This window comes from Lygodium microphyllum, chromosome 16, assembly GCF_053477565.2.
Source record: "Lygodium microphyllum isolate KBCC chromosome 16, Lygodium_microphyllum_v1.1.10, whole genome shotgun sequence".
Classification (NCBI taxonomy): Eukaryota; Viridiplantae; Streptophyta; class Polypodiopsida; order Schizaeales; family Lygodiaceae; genus Lygodium; species Lygodium microphyllum.
The window spans coordinates 86,896,387-86,912,263 of NC_141150.1; the positions used below are offsets into that span (position 1 = coordinate 86,896,387).

The 15,877-nt window shown below is 36.8% G+C and overlaps 1 pseudogene; it reads right to left on the minus strand.

The window, feature by feature from the left end:
• Window positions 1–853: 853 nt before the first annotated feature.
• Window positions 854–4,997, minus strand: LOC148023073 (uncharacterized; annotated as a pseudogene).
• Window positions 4,998–15,877: the final 10,880 nt, after the last annotated feature.

The following is a 15,877-nucleotide window of genomic DNA, read 5'->3' on the forward strand; positions in this document are numbered from 1 at the left end:
AATATGCCCTCTTTTGCTCACACGAGCTCCTCCAATGGAGTTAGGTGTTGGCTGACTATGGAGGTTGAAAGATCAAGATGAGAAAATGAAGCTTTTCTTGTGCACTTAGGTTGAGCTGAGGTTTAGGGAACCTAAAGGGATCAGAGATGGCTCTGATACCATGTTAAAATATCAAAGTGAGAGTAAGAGAGTGTGCACAAGAGGGAGACAGAGAGCTCAAGTACAAGAATAAGTTCTTGCTTAATGAGTTGTTCACAAGTACAACTAGTCATTTGAGTGACACACTATTGGGTGCAATTTTTTCCCGTACATGGACTGGACATCTCCTCCATGCCATATTTATAATACTAAAGTGAATCTTGCTTCACCCAAAGATAGGCTCTTTACAATCACTCTTTTCGCAAAAGAATTTGAGTTAACTGAATCAATTATTATAATCAGTTGCACAACTCACAATAGCTGAGAGCCATAAAATATTTCTAAAATATTCATAATATATCTCCTAAAGTCTCAAATATCAATAAATATTTACAAATACAAAGAGGATGTACACATACCTTAGAATAGATGAATGTGCATCTTATTTAAATAATTTAATGAAGAAGTCTTTGGAATAAATTATGCTTGCCGTGAATATCCAAGTAATCTTGATCTACACATTAATTGCTGTAAAAAATTTAGAAAATCATGTTAGAAAAATAATTAACTGAATAAATGAAACTAGTCATAATAAATCAATTCATAATTGAAATTTCATAAAATAATCAATTCATGTAGATGTTAACACTTGAGATATGAATATTGTGGCATCACCCATGTAGTACGGCTTCACTCGCATTCACACCTGCAAATCTCACTCCTGGAAACGATAGGCATCCCCATCAACCTTTCGCCCAATATTTGCTCTTAGAAGCGTGCCTCGCATTGACGGAGAACCATTTAAGGCACTTATCCCATCAATGTGCACACGAGGGAGAACCTTTGAAGGTGCACATCCCCTTGTATAGGTGCCACCTAGCAACATACCCTCGGGATGGGATAGCAATCTTCCTCGATTGCTATTGGTGAGATATGGAGTCGGTAAATGTGGATAATCACGCAAGGCATGAGCAGTCATCCATTGAGCTTCCTGTGTTGATCTGTCTTAATCATGAATTCTGAATCTGTAAATAATGTTTTCATATGTATAATGCATGTACTACAACTAAAAGTTCATTGCCATAGGTACTATACTTAAGTTTATAAGGTTTTAATTTACAATTAAAGTATTGTATCAATACAGCTCCAATACCAGAACCACTAGCGTTAGTTAACAACTAGGAAGAATGGTCTATTGAAATCAGGAAGTTGTAAAATAAGTGCGTGAGTTAATGCATACTTTAGTCAATCAAAAGATCAATGTTGGTTGTCACCCCAATGAAATACATGACCTTTCTTTAATAATACAGTTAATGGCAAAGTAAATAATGAAAAGTTTCTAAAAAAGTTACGATAAAAACTAGCTAGTCCTAAAAATGAATGGACTTCATGCACATTTTTGGGTCTAGGCCATGCATTAATAGCCTCAATTTTGCATTAGTAAGACCGAAAGGCATTACTAAAAATTCATAATGGCCAAATTGAATCATAAAGGCAGTTTTGTAAATGTCAGGGATAGCCATGCAAACTTGATGATAATCGGACTTAAGGTCAATTTTGCTAAACATAGTAGTACCTTGCAATTCGTCTAACAGATTATCCACACGAGAAATTGGATATTGATATTTAACAATAATTTTATTTAGAGCTCTATAGTCTATGTACATTCGATAGGTTTGATTCTTTTTCTTTACTAAAAGAATGGGAGCTCCAAAAGGTGAATTTCTAGGTTGGATTAATTTTCTATTCAATAATTATTCAACTTGTTTTTGGATTTCTTTTTTCTCTACTTGATTATGGTGATAAGGAGGTTGACTACTAGATAGAAGTTCAATTTGATGATGATCATCTAGTCGTAATGGAGGAAGTTAAAGCGAAAAATCAGAAAAAAAAATCAAAAAATTTATTGATAAAATTTTGTCATCTTATGGTCAATTTAGACATCTAGTCGTGATGGAGAAAAGCTTTAGATTGTTTTCAAATAGCATGCTTTGCTTGAGTGTGGCTAATTAATGGATATAACTTAGTATCTATTAGTCCTTCAAGAAAAAGAAGTTTACCTTCATGTTGTATATACATCGAATGCATGTCATAGTCAATATTAGGATTAAATTGATGCTACCAAGGCATACCTAAAAGTACATCAATAGATTGCAAAGGTGCTACTAAAAATTTTTCATTTTTCTCTATAAGGTCCAATGCAAATTTCTAATCCGTATAGTTCTTTAGTTCTGTTATATCATTGCCTTGAGAATACAACCTCAATTTTATAAGTAGACAGAATAGTTTTAAGTAATGTGTACTTTCATCATCATGCAAAACAATCATTTTATAATTATGGATTTTACATCTCATTTTTAATAAAGCATGGATAGAAACAACAGTTTCATCAATGTCGTTAGAGTTTCCTCCCATAAGCGTAGTTTCATCAAAATATGGTATTGCTTCAAGGTCTTCAGTTGCTTCATCAGCTCTAAGATAATTTAGATGTGTAGTTGGTGTTTTCTAATCATGAGTGTTTCCCATAGAACAACAACTTGTAATATGGCCAGAATGATAACATTTGTAATAAATTACATTCTTGAAATTGGCATTTGAGATACTTGGATTAACATTTTTAAGTTCAGATGGCCTAGTAGTAGGCAAAAAATGAGAAATCTTGGGATTAGACTAGCTTGCATTATTATAAATATTTCTCATCTAAGGTCGACGATTAGGATAATTCTTTCAAAATTGAAAGTTGAAAGCATGAAAAGAATTAAAAACAAAATTGTTGCTACCTGTATTATTTCCCGTAGAAGTTGAAAATTGTTGCCGTGATCTTTAGTTTGTTTCTTCTCGACGTCATGTGCCAAACAGATAGCCTCATCCAATGTGTTGGGTTTCAACATGTTGACTTCAACTTGGAAAAAAGAAAGAAGGTCGGACATATACTTCCTTTTAACTATTGATTCAACCTTTTTTTTTGGAGAAACAAGAAAGTATGAGAATTTTTTGTCAAGGCCCTGGTTTCCAAAAACTACGTGCCAAATACTAGTTAGTACATGCATCATTCGGACTAATGAGTGGGATCAAGGATCCCAATATGCTTGCAGTATATGGAAAAATGCACTTGCTTAGAAGTAGATCAATTCCAAAAATTGATCAACGGCCCTTAAATGAACTAAAGCAACAATTACAAGAAGAAGTTGGGCCATCTTCAAAGAGGCCATGAGTAGAGGAGTGAGCTTCATTATTGTATACTCAAGAATAGTGGTTTTCTGAACAAAATAAGTTGTATATTTGTTATGTAAAATTTTTCTTTTAAAAATAGATAATTGATAAGTATTTCTCTATGTCAAAATTTCTACAAACACCTTATGAGGTACTGTTGGTTATGGGTATCCAAGTTTTTTCTTGCCTTTGTCGAGTTTGTCGCCACATGGTATGTTTGATTGATGCATCAAAATTCTCCCACGATTCTTTTCTTCTTTGTCTCTCCAAATGTTGCATTGATTTGTTGATTTCAAATATTCTTAGTTCTTATTTTCAATTAGCTCTATGAACAAGATTTTTGTATGTCCATTGGTGTAATTCTTCTAAACTATTGGCTTTCTCTACTCCTCTACCATGTCTTGTATGGCTTAAATAGCCAGTTACGTGCTTAATAATGGGTTTTCTCCATACCCTGAGTTGACCACACTGATAAAATGCCATATTCCTTGGCAAAACAAGGGGTGTGGTTATATATAATGTGCTATTAAAGCATAAGAAAGGATGCCATATTAGTACTTCATGCACCTATGATTAAGCAATCATACTTTATTAGATATTATAAAGATAACATACCACGTATTGGGCAATGTGTTGATCTATCCATGCACTAACCATTGCCTTTTTAAATTTTTCCAATGTTGTTTCAAAGGCCTAGTTGTCATTTGAGTTCCATGCGTGTATGTCACAAAACTTAAAGATTGTATCTAAATACTTCCAAATGTTGGCCTTGCGTCACCATGCTTCACCACTGTCAGCATGATCTACAATTTCATTATGGATGCATTTCCACCTATTGAATTGAATTCTTTGAGTGGAATGTTTTACTTGAGTAGGATTATCTAAGGGTGGTGGAGATAAAAATCTATGTGCTTTCACACCCCCAATGGAGAGTTTCTTTGGCATGTCTCAACCATCCTTTCTCGTCCCTTTCAATCTTCACATTTCCACCATGCAAACCAATGTTTGATAATGCCTTCTCAAGTGCTACAATTGCCTTGACTTGCATAGACCTAGGTCGCATTGCCCAAGCAAAACCTATATACAAGAAAAGTAATTTCTCAATGATCTTGCTGCACAAACCATGCAATGTGCAGATATGGACTCGAGACAAGGGAATATCTAAAACTGCTCTCAAACTTGGATCTTTGAGGTGCCTATTGGGTGCCTTTTTCCAATTCCTTTTATCAAGTTCCTTTGCATCATGCATACAATATATGCATGGGCTCTTTGAATTGGTCCCTTTTAAAACACATTGTACATGCACTTTTTTAGGATCTTTAAACACCTGCTAGATGCCACTCTACTTTAAATCTTCCAATTCCCTCTACATCCAAGATTCTCCCATTCCTTTGCTCACTAATGATTTGGGGTATATTTGTCTTGTGGAAAATCCAATGCAAGGTTTCAAAAATGCTAGGACATAACCTAGAATACATAGATATTATAACCATGTGACACAACAATAGTATTAGCATAAGTAAAATTTCAATTTAAAATAAATTGCTCATCTCAAAGGACCCCAGAGAGAATATATTGTTCTCAAATTGGACACTAAACCATTTTGGATTGTGCTTTGAAATTGTTGGATCAAGTGCCCTATTCATGGGATGATGGTGACTTGTTCTAGCTTTTTATCCTTTGCAATCTAGCACTCATCGAGCTTGAGTACAAACCTCAAGAGACCATCACATTCATTTGGAGTCACCTCAAATAATTGAAGAGAGTATGACTATAGGGCCTCCAAGTTGTAAAATATATTGTTGTATTTGTTGTAAACCATCACCTCCCCTTGTGCCAAATGATACATATCTTCGATATGAAATGGAGCTCCTAGGAGTTGTAGAACTTGATCATTCACTTGTTTTCACATTCTTTTGAGCGATGTTGGATTTGGAAATATTGATCCTTGCAGCTTAGATTCCTTCATCTTCCTGTAAAGAGATATGTAATAGATGTGTATCCCCTGCAAGATATACCTACCTCATCGAACAAAGCTTGCATATCACTTGAGCTAAGTTGACTCCCTCTTAGGAAAATCTCAATCACTTGTTTTGCAAGATTTCAATACTTTGAATCCTTCAAGATTGCTTTGATAGCTTCCTTATTTAGAAGCATTTTAAAGTGTTCAATTGATGCCTCCATGTGCTTGAATTCATTTCTTCATTGGGTTGTAGGATATCCCTATATTCACAATAAGAAATATTCAATTATCATAAATTATTTTACAAATACTTTATGAGATGGAGAAAAAAGTAACAAAGAGCTTACTTACTTTACCGCATGTACTCTTTTCTTAATACCACCACTTCACAGCTTTATGTCTTGAATATTTTGAAGTTTCCTATATCGTTTGCAAACCCCCAATATTGTTTCTTTAAGGCTCAATTGATCTCTTTGTTTCTTCAACTCTAAAATAGTCTCCTTGTTCTACAATAATTTATGCTTACATAGCAATAATGTTTGCCTAAAAGAGGTATTCTCCTTCTCTAACAAATCTCTTTCTAACTTGTGTATATTGCTAATGGCATCCAAATGTTGATTGTATCCTAAGAGGTCATTATAACCATTTCCAACGAAGCATACTAAGGATGTAATATTCTTGAATAGAGACATAGAGTTACACAAAAGATCCTTTGGATATAGTTTCCCATCAGTCCATAGATCTATATTCCTCTTTCCTTACAACCTACAAAGTTCTTTGGATATAGAAGACATGAGAGAAGGTTTGTTTTTCTTACTTAATGGCTCATATTCACGATCAATCTTGACATGGAGGTGATATGCCTCTCTCTTGTATCTCTTTGATGATGATTCAGACACTACCATCTCCCTTTGTGATGTTGATTCCACTTGAGCCATCTCCATTCGTGGTGTTCATTTTGCCCCAACCATCTCTATTGATTCCACACCAGCCATCTCCATTTGTGATGTTGATTCAGCTTCATCCATCCTTGTTTGTGATGTTTGTGAAGATGCTTTCAAAAAAATGAGGGAGAATACATGGAAATCTTTCAAACGTAATGTGATTGACACAACTCAGGCCTTCACATAATCTTTTGGCTCATCTTTTGATAAAAAGAGACTATGTCATTAATTCTAATTGATTCAGATACAAGCCATCAAGTTTTGAACACTGGGCACTTAATTCTAAGTATTGACCTCTAAACTCTTAATTAAGGCTAATTGACAACTTAAAGGCTATGAGCTAATTTGTGTATTTTGGAAAAATAAAAAATCTCAAAAATTTAGCCATTTTTATTGCTTTTTGAATTACCTCTCTCTATGCTGAGGTGGAATTTCTTACAAGGCCCAAACTTGAGTCCAAATCTCCCTTAATGGCCTTCTCCCAATTTTCTAAGCTATTTGCCTTTAATTAATAAAACATTCACCCATCTAGTTTCAAACTAAAAATTATGGGGATTCCTTAATTTTTAACCTAATGTACATGGCAAATCTCATGTCCACTATGTTCTCAAGCATGGCTATGCAATATGATAGTTGTAGAATCACATAAATATACAACTAGTAGACTATCACCATTCTCAGGGAAGTTACTATATGCATATCCTCTACATCACGTGCATCAAGCCTATTTATAAATATCCTTATCTGTGATTTTTTTTTCAAAATAAAACATAATCCTTTTCTATTCAATTTGTAAATAACCCCTTTGTATTATACCCTTATTTATGTAAAAATGTATAAAAATTATATTTAAAAAATATCTTATTTTGAACCCTCGTGATGCACACATATATTCATGAGTAACTTACCTGAGTCACCATTCAATGTTCATATCAAAGAATATAGAGCTCATGAAGCCATTGACAAAATTGTATGAAAAATCTTTTATAATTTTCTATGGCTACCTCCAATTGCATCTAAAGTTTGTGATTCATCTTGACAGCTTAGGCCTTTTCCCTGTGTAGCTCCTTACACAAGTATTCTAGGGCAACATGTCATTCTCCTACAAATATTGGCTGTCTCTCTTGTAGTAATGAGTGATATATATAAGAACTACGGATTAGACACCCAATTACATTGACTAGGGTATATAAGGTGTAAGAGATCTAGTTTGGAGCATCCAAATATTATCAAGAACATACACTTCACCTTCATCTTTAGCTTCCAAGGATTCCCCTTCTTTCTCCCCTCTTTCATGTCTTTCTCTCTCCTCTTCTAATCTTTCTTTTTCTTCTTCATTCTCTCTTTCTCTTTAGCTTATTCTTCTCTCTCCTCTTAGCTTCATTCATTACAAGTGGTATCAGAGCATTAGGCTTTGGTTCTTTTCTCGTTTCATCTTTCTCCATCTAGTTTCCTTTTCAAATGTTAAACCCTTGTTACTCAAGTCATAGGTATAGGTACAACAGGAAGGACCATAATTAGTTACAACTTTTTGGAGCAAGCAGAAGGTAGGCTAGAGACACAAATATATCTAAAGGTAAAATTGCTAACTTAGCATATTATTACTCTTTTTCATGCAATTTTCAAGGGTTCTAAGACCAAAGTTGGAGACTCAGAAGTTAGAAGAGGGAAAAAAATCTCAGTTACTTTTTGTCCCAACCCCCTTCTCTCTCTTCTCTTGCAAGCTACCATGGCTACTAGCCACAAGAAGCCCCAAGATCTCCTCTCAAGTACCTCCAAGACATCAACCACCATTTTCTCTTGATCCATGGTGCCTCTAGCAACTGACAAAGCATTCCATAGGCTCGGTGAGTCTAGCAGAAGCCATCAAAAAGTAGCTTGCAATTTGTGGTGCAAATTGCACTATTGCCCCTGCCCTCTTCCTACTCTTCCCCAACTATGATCAGCCTCCCTGGTGCTCCTCCATGGTGCTAGAAGTTCCCATTTGCCTCCTCCTTGATCAAGTCTTGGCCCTCATTCCTCAACATTTGACCTCCCACCTCCTATAAACCAGAGTTCATTGTTGTACCCTACCTTGAACAACCATTAAAGCTTAATCCAAGCTCTCAAAGAAACCCACAAACCCTGGAAGTTCAGCCCTCAAGAGATCCTTCAGCCCCTTTTGACCTTCTTACCAAGATTGAAGACATGGAGCTCAACATATAAGAATTCCTTCAGCCCCTTTTGACCTTCTTACCCAGATTGAAGACATGGAGCTCAACATATAAGGATTTCTTATGGATAGCCATGAAAGCTTCCTTTGAAGGTTTCCACTACTAAAGATTAAGCTTGGACACAAACATAGGAGTCCCTACCACCAATGGAAGCATCAATCCTTAAAGGCTTCATCCATTGGAGTGCTCTAATCAACCAAACTTGCTTGATGGAGACATTGGCATCACGGTGAATCATGCTTCATCTATCTTCCCCAAACATTGAAGAGCTTTTTCAATGCAATCTTAATCTCTCATTTTAATCCATGCACTAAGCTTAATTCCTTTTATTGAAGAGATTATGGTTGCATATGCTCTCTTAGTTAAATCTTTCATTGTATGCATATTATCCGCCTGAAATTAGTGACCCATTTGAGCTACGATTTAAAAGTTATGGCCATTTTTGTGCACCGAGATCACTATGGACAAGGTGTAGACCACTCTAGGACAAGCATAGAAATCCAATTGCAGAATTCTCTAATCATTTTTTATCACAAATCTTAATAACTCATCTTGAAGAGGGCTTCCTATCCTTTGATTTGAATAAAAAATCTCACCAATACTAGGGCACTTTTGGGACAACACTTGGCTCTAATGGTGAAACCAAATATGCTCAAAATAGACACCACACTTCATCACCCTCAAATGGTTCAAGTGGTCAAAGGTTCATTCCCTCGAATGTTGTTAAGGAATGGAAAGAAAAAGGCCTATACTTTAAATGTGGAGAGACAAATACATAGTCGACCATGCCTCCAAATGCCCTTACAAGTTAGCTAAGGTCAAAGTTCATAGCATGTATGTAATGGAAGATTAAAACAATGATGAGGAAGAATTACCTGCTAAAAATGAAAAGTATATTGAGGATGTGGACCAAGAGTAGTTCTATGACCTGAAGGACATATTTTCCTTTGACCCAAGTGATTGCATCCCATGCTCTTGATTTGACTCACAATTTTATCAATAAATTTTTCATTGACCGGTTGAATGCATCTCTATGAAATTATAGCACCCCTTGAAAGTTCAAGTAGCAAATGGCGAGGAAGAAATCAACACACAAGCATGTTCCAAAGTCCCCTATGCATAGCTGAGAATTATGTGGTATTGGTTGACCTAATCGCATTAGACACGGGTCCCATTGATGTTTTCTTGGGTTGTGATTGGTTGAAACAATTGAAAAATTTTGCTATGGACTTCTCTCTGCTCTATATGGAGTTTATGATGTATGGACAACTCATCCGCTTATAGGAGTTCATGATAATGCTAATTTTCAACAAATTATAGCAAAGCAACTCAAATAGGAGTTTAAGAAATGCATCTTTGTCTTGCACTTGAATAAGGAGAATTTAGATCAGCCCTCCAATGTATCTAAGGATTCAGTCTTGCAGGTTTTACTTGAGGAGTATAATGATTTATTTCACATGCCTACATCCCTTTTCCCTAGGAGGTAAATGGACCACCCACTTGTTTTAAAGCTCCATTCCAAACCAATGAATAAGCCACCTTAGAGAATCTCTAAGTGTGAATGTGAAGAAGTTGCAAAGAAAGTCAAGGAGTTACTTGAGATGGGTTTTATTGAATTGAGTTCTTTCCCTTATGCATCTCCCATCCTATTAGTCAAGAAGAAAGATGGCTCTTTCCACATGTGCATTGACTACATAAACTTAAACAAAGTCATAGTTAAGAATCAATACCCCATCCCATGGATTGGTGACTTGTTGGATGAGTTGAAAGGGGCACACTTCTTCACTAAGATTGATATGTGCTTTGTCTACCATCAAATTCATATGAGGGAGGGTGATGAGATCAAAACAACTTTCAAGACAAATCATGGACTCTATTATTTTCTAGTAATACATTTTGGGTTGACTAACACCCTCGCCACATTTTAGAGCCTCATGAATAAAATCCTCCATCATTTCATGTTCAAGTTTATGCTCATTTTCTTTGATAATATTCTCATTTATAGCAAGTCATAAGAGGAGCACTTGGCACATGTCAGAAGGGTATTTGATATCTTGAGAGAGCATCATCAACTCTTTGCTAAGAAAAGTAGTGCATCTTCATGCAAACATCAGTGGAGTACTTGGGACATATTGTTAGCAAAAATGGCATACAGGATGACCCCAAGAAGGTGCAATGCATCAAGGATTGGCCCACTTCATCCAGCCCCATTTCATTATGTGATTTCCTTGGTCTCTCTTCATTTTATAGATGCTTCATTAAGCATTATGACACCATTATAGCACCTTTAATTGATCAAATTTTTTTAAAAAAAATCATTCTTTTAGGATGCTACTATTGATCACACCTTTACGTAGTTGAAGGAAATGATTACTTTAGTCCCCATCCTTGTATGCTCTGATTTCTCTAAGAACTTTACCATTCAATGTGATGCTAGTGAGGTACTAGTGTTGTATTTCTACAAGAGCATGATGTGAGTTCTTTTGATAGCTATACACTTGATAACAAGGAGATGAAAATGAATATGTATGACCAGAAGTTGTTGGCCATCCTCTCCATGCTATTAAGAAATGGCACCACTACTTATATACTAGCCATTTTAGAGTGAAGAGCGACCATAAAAACCTCTAGTACTTCTTCCTAACTGAGTCTAATTTCACTCCTAAGCAAAGGAGATGGGTGGAAACCTTGCAAAACTATGATTTTGACATCTCTTACACTCGAGACCAAGATAACCTCATGGTTGATTCACTCTCACAGATGTATACATGCAAAGTATCCTCCATTTCAAAGTTGCATATTCAATTGAGGACCTTAAGGAAGCTTGTTTGTTAGATGAGGAATTCAACCATATATTTCAGAAATTACAATATGGGGGGTAATGGATGAAAACTCCCAATATCAGCTCAAGCATGGCCTTATTTGGTTCCATGGCAAGATTGTTATCCCAATACACTTCTCCCTTCACACAAAAGATCATGGAAGAGATGCATTCTTACCCCACTACTAGTCACTTGGGTGTTTCTAAAACATACCATAGGATTTCCAAGAGCTTTCACCAGAAAGGATTATGGAGGGATGTCAAGGATTTTGTGACTCAATGTGTCCCATGCTAGTAGAACAAGGACATCATGCTTAGACCCGCTAGCCTCTTGCAGCCCCTGCTTATTCTTGAAGGGAAATGGACACATATCACCATGGACTTCATCATTAGCCTCCCCCTTACCAAGAAAGGATGGAACAATATATGATCCAATACACTGCCTCTCAAGTGGCCACTCAGTTTATGAAGTATGTATTCAAGTTGCATCGATTGCCACAAGTCATAGTGCATGATTAGGATGCCAAGTTTGTGAGCAACTTTTGGCAGATATTTTTCTCATCTATGGGCACCAAGCTTGCTCCATCTACTACACATACCACCATAGACAGATCGCCAAACAACAACAAGGGTAAATAAATGGCTTGAGACATAGCTATGGCACTTTTGCAATGATTTACAACATAATTGGGATACGTGGCTCCACTTGGTTGAATTTGCATATAGCAACTACGCCCATTCTACCATTAGGGTTTCCCTTTTTGAGGCATTATATGGGTATAAGGTCCCTCTCTCTACTGTCTTGTTCAATGATAAGATCAACCCTTTGAGTAAAGTCGAGTTGGAATCCATGTAGGTTGCCCTACTTCAACAATGCAAAGTGAATCTTCAAAAGGCACAAACCCACATGAAGCTCTATGCTGATGAGAAAAGAAGGCATTTGGAATTCCAAGGGGGAGAGTCCACTCTCAAAGAATGTAATAGTAACAAGATAGCCCACCATTTCTATGCACCCTATTGGATCCTCAAGAGAGTTGGTGACTTAGCCTACCAATTAGAGCTTCGGCCTACCACCAAGATTCACAATGTGTTTCATGGCAGCTAGTTGAAGCCCTTCATTGGCACCTTAGTGGACTACGTGGAAGAGCTTCCTCCCATAGACGAAGAAGGTATCACTCAATACATCCTTGATGCAATCATTGGCCAACAAGATAAACACTTAATATCTCAATCCATCAAGGAATACCTCATCAAATGGCGAGGCCTAACCTTGGAAGAAGCCTCCTGGTGCCCAACCACTATTTTCAATAAATTTTCTTACCTCCAAGATGCCCAATGGTCTAAAAACTAGCAAGTTATGTCCCCTTTTGTACTATCACAAGCTTCATTTTGACATCTATCATGCCCCATTTAGAGCAGCCTATTAAAAGTTATGGCAAATTTACCTCAACAGGCTTGTAGTGGGACAATATGTTGTCCATAGTCTTCACCCACCCATTTTTTTGTGATGTGGATCAAAGTAGTATTTATCACCCCAGGGCCTTAGCCCCTCTATCAAGTCCCTCCACTTGTCTTTTGTTTTTTAGGGAAAAATTTTTTGGGTGGTGATGGAATGTAATGAGCAAGATACATGGGAGCTAGGGATTAGACACCCAGTCACACTGACTAAGGTATATAAGGTGTAAGAGACATAGTTTAGGGCATCCACATATTATCAAGAACATATTCTTCACCTTCATCTCTAGCTTCCATGGCTTCCTTCTTCTTTCTCCTTTCTTTCCTTTCTTTATCTCTCCTCTTCTAGTCTTTCTTCTTCTTCTTCCTTCTCTCTTTCTCTCTCTTTAGCTCATTTTCCTCTCTCCTCTCAGCTTCATTCATTACACTCCTACAACTATTAGCTATCTCTCCTACTCATGCTAGTTTGTGGACTTCTCCAACTATTGGTTACCTCCCTCAAGGTGGCCTTTCTACTACTTTTTGTCTTTGAGCTCCTATATATTGTACTCTTTTATCCCAGTTTTCTCCTAGCCTCCCCATGAACTCATATTTCCTCTTCACATGTCCTTTAGGAAGGACTCTTGCAAGCCTTGGAGTAGGTTCTATTGGTCCCTTTTGTGTTTTCTCCTCTTGCTCTTTATGTAGTTCTTTGAGGGACTCTCTAACAAACTTGACAAGTGCTTCTGTGTACTTTTTAGATTTCTTCTTCTTTTGGCTTTTGTCCTCTTTATCCATATTCTTGAGGCCTTTATGTGCCTCTTCATCCCTCTTTCTATTATCACCCTATTCATCTCCTTCGTCAAAGATGGCTTGATCTAATCTTTCCTGCTATTCTTCTCATGGTTTCCTTTGTCAATTTGGTCCTTCACATTGCCTCCACCAATTTGATGACACTCAATCATTGTCAAGCTAGTAGGCTTAGTGTTTGCACTAGTTGGGGCATTAATAGTGATCATTATTAATTTAGTAAGGGTGGAAGCATACATAATTGTTCCCACTTTGGCATCTATAATGGTGATAGTTTTCCCAATGGCCACCTCAAGATGCTTCCTATTGTCGACTCATGTCACAAGTCATTCAAATAATATTCAATGATGTCACCTATCATTACATCTTCCATTAATAGCTTGTTCCATTAGCTTTCATATCTTTTATACTTGAATTCTAGGAATAGGGTTTCTCAATATTTCTTTCGAATTTAGCCCCTTTTTGTAACTTCGTGATTAGGCTTACATCCTAATTCATGCACCTAGACCTTAATATCAATCCAAAATTTGGCTAATGCAAGTTGTAACCTCATGGTACTACTTGATCAATACAATTTTTAAAAGAGGGAACCCAGCTCTCAATCCAATTGAATTTCACAACAATTTATTTTCAAAAAATTATAGGCCTTTTTATCTTTGTAATTAATAGATATATGCTGAGAATCTTTCTTAGGTGTCACTCATTGATTCTAGAAGTGCAAAATGGGAAAACCCCTCCCCCTCCCCTCCTTTAAAAAACAAAAACAAAACCAAAGATGATACATCTTTTTCAGTAGGTTTTGTATAGTTGCCTACTTATCCCAGTAGTGGAGCATATATATTATTCTATGAGGGACATAGCTAGTGCCTTGCATTTATGTTGGGATACCTCCCAAGCTTAACTGGGATAGGTGTATTTTGCACCACAAGGAATCACTCAAGAATCAAAGAGAAAAAGGGTTTAGCATTCAAGGCACCCTCTCTTACTCTCCCACTCTCTTGCTCTCCCTCAATCATTGCTACTCTGTTTCTCTCCATTTCATCTACTCAGCCCTAGCTTCACCCTTACTCTCTCACCCTTGCTCCCTAGGCATGGCAAATTAAGGAGCCCACCCAACCACCATGGATGCCACTTGTTCTTCACACAAGGTATCATCCAATAACAAAGCAAGTGTGGGCTATTTCTAACTTTGTACACCACCAAGGTAGCCATGATAGAACAAGGTACCATGTTTTTTTAACCAAGCCAAGTGAATTGCAACTTTAGGTATTTAGAAGCTCTTTAAAGAAATCTACATAGCTTCATAAAGGAACAATTAAAATGAGTGCTAATTTAGGGTAGGCTCCATGATTTTCTAATATGTCATCACTCAAACCATGTGACAGTCTTCTAAAAGCCTCATGTGGCTCAGTGGTGACCATGGTGTGGTGTAAACGCTGAAAGGATAGACTCTATCATTTTTAAATGTGTCATCACTAATATTATAAGGAATTTTCTAAAAGCCCTCATGTGGCAGGGTGGTAATGTGTCGAGACCTAAAACGGGTCCGACATTGGCTCTATGGCACTAATCGGGCCTCTACTACTCACCTAAAACTACCCCACACAACGGCCTTATGGCCACAAGCATCTAAGAACTTTACATTTGTACGATTTTGTAGTCCAACGAATAATTATTTTCCCACACTCCTTAGAGGGAGTCCCTAAACATGATGGTGCTATACACCACGTAAGTATACACAAAGGGAGCACCCCTCGACGGTTGTGATCACCGTGGCTCCACTATGTCTCTCCTACACCTTGGGGATTGGCCCCAAGATGCACTGTGAATATGGAACACATCCGAAAAAAATTCCACTCTTTTGATAAATCAATCCAAGAGATAATAGATAAACCTCACTAAACAAACCCCAAGGAACCGAATATATAGCCCTTAACGTAGGTCATCACTCATACAAACAGGTGCTATACATCCAGGATATGATACCACATGGTGCACCAATGCAAGTGTATATGACCATTGTGCTCAAACAAATTTATTCATTAAAAATCAGCAACACAAAAGTGCGAAGACAATTTTTTTCATGCTTTTCTTCTAATATGATAGTGCTTCATTGCTTAGGGCTAGTACACTGAGCTTTCTCGTGCTACTAGACTCTTTTAATTTTAAACAACATTGAACCCCATATGATATGCATCATGAAACATCAGAATTTAGCATACTTTATCCACTCAACAACCCCCTACTCCCTACTACCGGTTAAGATTTTGCATACATTGATAAGTTTAAGGCGTGTTTTTAAACGTATTTTCTCTTTATGAAAGCAATAAAAACTCACTTC